Below are 5,883 nucleotides of genomic sequence, written 5' to 3'. Positions count from 1 at the left end.
ATTTGATTTGAATAAAATATGATCTAATTCATACGGTTTGTCAAAAATAAAATTCGATCTAATTTAAGTTATAGTGTGATTTTGATTAGTTTTTTGTTAGAATTAATTTGGATGAGCAGTTTTATTTGAATTAGTTTGAATTTAAACAACTCTTAGGTAGCGTTTGTTTTGAGATACTGAGACAGAGACTGAGAGACTGAAACTCAGTATCGTGTTTGTTTGTTTAGAGACTGGTACTAAAATTTCTGTCTCTGCCTCTAAAATTTCAGTATTTCAGTATCTCCAAAAAGTAGGGACACAGGGGACTGAAATTTTTAGAGATAAAGACTGAAACTTTAATAACATTTTATACCTAAAATACTTTCATTTTAATTAATTAATTCCAATTTTACCCTTTGTGCAAATTAAATTAGAGTTTCATTCTAGTTTCAATTCTGTCTCCTATTTTGCACCAAACAGAATACTGAGATTTATTTCAATCCGTGTCTCTTAGTCTCTGTCTCTCAGTCTCAGTCTTTCCGTCTCTGTCTCTCTACCAAACGTTACCTTATGGATGGGCTGTTTTCGTTTCAATAAAATGTCAACATCCCAAGAGTTGGAATTTGCTTTGTACTTCCCAAAGAGTTCATTAAGTTGAAGGCTCTATCCAAACTGTTTTTGTGCAAGATAGGGTTTATAATTTGAAGCCACCAATGTCAATTGTTTATCAATTGAGAAAATTGGGTCCATCCGATATCCCATGTATATTTGAAAATTGATTGAAATATTTATGGACATTCCAATAAGGTAATGACATATTGACACCCGTTAGGTCCTTGATTTTGACTATTCGGTATCGGTTTATGTTTGGGTCCCATGATATTGTTCTATTATGTATGAAAATAATGTAGTGGTTATTACAACTTTTAGAAGGGGGACATTATGGTAGGACTCAAATAAAGCAGCATGAGAATGTGATATGAGATCAATCTAAAATATTGATCATCCACCCCACTCTGCCACTCCTGTCACAATCTTTTCAATATATATAAATAAAAGTTTATTAAATTGGTTAATAATTTATTTTTTAATAAATTAGAATAAAATTGATTTATTATAGCAACAATAATAAATTTAATTGTCTGCATTATAATTATTAGACTCGATTTGATCCTATCGAATTATACTATTTAAACCGAATATCTTTAAATTTTTCGATAAAAAAACAAATATATTCCTAATTTTTTGTTTTGTAGATATTTAAATTTTTAAAAATTTAAAAATACAATTAAATTTCTAAAAAAATAGATTTATTATTATTATAAAAAAATCGGTTTTATTCTAATTTGTTAAGAAATTAAAAAATAACCGGTTCATTAATACGTCTAATACGTCTGCGACACGTAAATGTCTTTACAAAAAGACGTTTTACGCGTCTTTATGGGAGCATTCCCTCATTCATTTATTGTTGGGTATATCATATAGGATAATAGAAAAACTGAGGAAGATGTAAAACATCGGATATAAACAGGTTGATTAGAGTGACAGAGTGCGTTTGATTTTATATGCAACAAAAAATACTTTAAAACTTAAAGAAAAATTTTATCATATAGTCATTAGACTAGTTATGTTATATGGAATAAAGTGTTAGACAACAAAAGATGAACATAAACAAAAATAAAGTGTGATAGAAATGAGGATGTTGAGATCGATAAGTATCTATTGTAGAAAATATGATAGAATCTCGTCTCAAGTGGCTTGAACAAATAAAAAGAAAATTAATAGAACAGTCAGTTAAAAAGGTAGATGGGATAAAAGATGGACATGTGATAAATAGTAAAAAAAGACTTAAAAAAATCATACATGATAAGATGATTAAAAGAGATTTATGTGTTAATAATTTTACTGTAAACATGATACATAATAAAATGCAATTACATTATTTGATTCATATAATCAACTCCACCTAATGCGATAAGTTGTTATTGTTGTATTTTAATAAAAATAAATAACTAAATATAAATAGTAGATATTGTGTATAAAAAAATTACCGTTCTCATTAACCACACTTCAAAATTAACCGTACAAAGAAAAATGTAAGGCCCGTAAAAAAAGAAATAAAAAAAGATAGTGGCCCAAGCCGATTACTATTCTTTCTCTATTTTAATTTTTTCCTCTCTAACAACACAGCATGAAACACACACTTTCCATATACTTTCTTCTCTTCCAACGTTGCTGAAAGTCATTGTCCAAAAAAAAAACGTTGCTGAAAGTCCCTCCTCTCCCTCGTGTCATCTTTCTTCTTATATGATGAGTTCTTAGTTCTTACCCATTTTCACTTCATTTATTTTATTATGCTTTTTTCTATTTCATCAATATCATGACTTATTATTTAAGCTTTCTTATCTTTATTTTTATTCTCAAATCTTAATTGAAGTAATCTAAGTTTGGAAGTAATTGTTCCATCAGAATATGGCAGTCGTGATTTTTCAATCCAGACAACAGTCGCAAATCAACACAACGAGCAATATTAATCATTAATTTAATGATTTTTTAAATTGTTGTTAATCTTCATATTTGTCTAGTAATATTATTTTTTGTTAAGGTTTGTAAGAATACTTAGGAAACCACGATACAATATTATACGGAAACCCCAAAAGATAATAGAACTAATGCCGAAATTGAATAGACTACGGTAAGTGTTCCTCATTAACATTTCTTTACGTAAAGCTTATGTGAAAATTATGTAGCCTTCAATTATATCATTGAACAGTTTTGTAACTTTTTCGTGGAAACTTACTAGTATATGAATTCAATTAATATTCTGAAATAATTCTTTTTGTTCAATATAATTCTAAATGATTTCATATTGCCTTAAAGGTTGGATCCATGACTAGAGAAGCTCAGATATCACGTGAGCAACCACGTGATAGAGCTCCTCCATTTTCGTCCTCCTATTTTCCCATATGTGAAGACAGTTGGAAGCACGTAAACAGATCTAAGAAGGAACATGCATATGACATGGTTAAGGTACATCTTTTAGTTTCAACATCTTAAGCAAATTTAGTATTCAATTTTTTTTGTAAGAACGTTTGCATGGGTAAATTATATTGTTGGTTACATTTCCATATTTCGTTTTTCACATGTTTATGTCAGCATCTCTATCTTATACGTAACAGTGACTTGTTGACCTAGATGTGAGTGTTATCCTTTTTCACATTGAAGTAGTCTGTTTTGGTTATAGATATTCTTCACATTACCAGACTTATTCTTGTTGATTGGGTTTGGTTAATGACAATATCTAACAATTGCAGCGGGTCTTTCACTATGAGAATGATGCCGGAGGAAAGATAAAACGGGATCTTATGAAAAGGATAGGAAAGAACTGGATGGATACAAGACACAACTTGTATCATAAGTTTCACGAATCAACAAGGACTTTTGAGAAAAATGTTAAGCATCGCCCATCAAGAATAGAAGAAAATCACTGGAAATGGTTCCTTGAATATCGCCAAAAGGAAGTAACAAAGGTAACCCTTGGTATTTTTTATTATTTCCATGAAAACATACATTTGTATACATAATAAACTCCTTACGTTTTATATTCAACATCCCATTCTCATTTGTATTTGTTATATTATTTGTTCATAGAAAAAGTGTAAACAAAATGCTTTAAATCGGAGTAAGCAATTTTACACACATACTGGGAGCTCCAAAATATTGGCAAGAAAAAAGACGAAGTGGTAATAAATAATTATTGGCTTTGAGATTTTTCTTAATCTTCCTGAATATGGTGTTGTTATTTATATAATTGTGTGGATATCAATGTTATAGGAGAAAGTATGAGGAAGTCCCGTTGATAGAGGAGAGTTGTTTATCATCACTCATAAGAAAAAAAATGGCTCCTATATCCATGCCGATGCGCGTGTTGTTGGTGTAAGTAATGTTTGAAAATTTTAAACTTCTCTTATTGTATATATGATGCTAATTTTAAATCATCATAACCCAATTTTTTGTATATATGTAGGAAGCAATTGCGAATATTGAGAGCCAAGATGAATCCTCTAAGCACCTTTCACAAAATGATTTGCTAGCACAAGTTCTTGGAAAGGAGCACCCAGGACGAGTTCATGCCTTAGGTGCTAGACTATGTCCCACCCAAGTTTTTGGTAACACTGTTGCACAATCGTTGAGTTCTGGTATGCTGACTGAAAAGTATTAGAGAACGATTGCAGAATTAAAGGCTGAGGTAGCAGAAGAGAAGGCGAAGAGACAGACAATGGAGAAGCTTTTGGGATATCTAATCTGACAGCAAGGAGACAATTTGCCAGCTGATGTTACTGCAGAGCTGGATTATTTGGGTAGTACATCAACCTCATCGCGCGCAAGGCCATCTTCATCTGGCAATCATGACCTGCAACAAAAATAATGACTTTCAATCATTATTATTAGATACTTTTGAATTTAAGTTGTTTTAGTGCTTTATGTTTATTTGCTTGAAATTATTGAATTTTACTTTATATTGAATGATGCACTTATGACAATCTCATTATATATGTTATATTTGCATATATATTATTTGGTTTGTTATGTTATTTAGTTGTTTTATTTGGTTGGAAGTTCTTTAAATTAATCGGTAACTAATAAATTAAAGTTGAATAAACAGATAACTATAAAAGAGGCAAATAATAAAAAAAGCTAAAACTTTAATGGGAATCCGAAATTTGGGGGCAGTTTCTAACCGCCGTAAAATGGCCATTGTTTTCATTTTCCTGCTATTTAGCGGCGATTTGCAACCGCTGCAAAATTGACATACATTTTGCGAACCCCCTATGGTAGCGGGTAAAAACCGTCGCAAAACCATTTCTTATTACGTTGCGGTTATTCCAGCGGTTAGCTTAAACCGCCGCTAACCATTTACCCGCAGCCTATCTTTCAGCGGTTATTTAACCGCTGCAATATGTTTAGCGGCGGTGGGAAACCGCTGCAATATTGCTCCAGAACTGCCGCCATTTGCTGGTAGTGTTGTAGTATATAACTTGTCCGAAGAAGATTTATTTAGCAACTTCTTTCTTAGTGGTTGAAAAATACATCGATAATGCAGAATATAAAGTGTGTATAGTTACAAAAGGCACTCTAAAATTAAGTTAATAAAGTGTATTTTTATTTTTTAATATGAGTATCACATTTTCAAAAATATTGATGGTTAAATTTGTTTTTGAAAGATGAACTATTCTTCAAAATCATCTTAAAAAAGTTTACCAATTAAATTAGTTTTTTAAAGATTAAAAATAAAGTTTCCACTCCTTTTAGCCATTGTCTTAAATAATTAATGATGTAAAACATTAACTAACAAAATACATAATATCTCGCATGTCATATTAACTCCAGTGTTCCAGCTCCTCCGCTATCTCCCTCTTGTTCCTCCATTACCAAGTTCTACACCATTGGCAACATCACGTGTGCACCTTGGGGCCTCAGCTCCATTGTTATGCTTTGATCTACTGGTCAGCACTATCGAAATTATTTGGAATGTTTATATACCAATATTTTTACTATTTTTTCTAAACATGTTTTATATATAAACCGAGTCGGATAGCGTACCGATTTTCGATTAGTCGAATCGAATCGACTGATCTATCTGGTCAAGTTCTGAGAACATTGGTGAATATAGTTATTAAAATTGGACCACATTGGTTGGTTCGAACGAAAAATCAGTGAACCGGACCCCTACGACGCTCCAGCGTTCTGCAATTCCATCGTTCGATCCTTCATGCGTATGCAATGGGTTCGAACCCTTTCCTCAAGGAATGAGGCATGCTTGAACAGCCACTAAGCTGCCATGCTTCTTGTAAATATATGTACAAATTATAATACATATAGAAAATTTTCATCAAATAGTTA

Source organism: Arachis ipaensis, chromosome B05 (genome assembly GCF_000816755.2).
Source record: "Arachis ipaensis cultivar K30076 chromosome B05, Araip1.1, whole genome shotgun sequence".
Classification (NCBI taxonomy): Eukaryota; Viridiplantae; Streptophyta; class Magnoliopsida; order Fabales; family Fabaceae; genus Arachis; species Arachis ipaensis.
The sequence above is the reverse complement of the archived record's forward strand: the minus strand, read 5'-3'. Positions refer to the sequence as shown.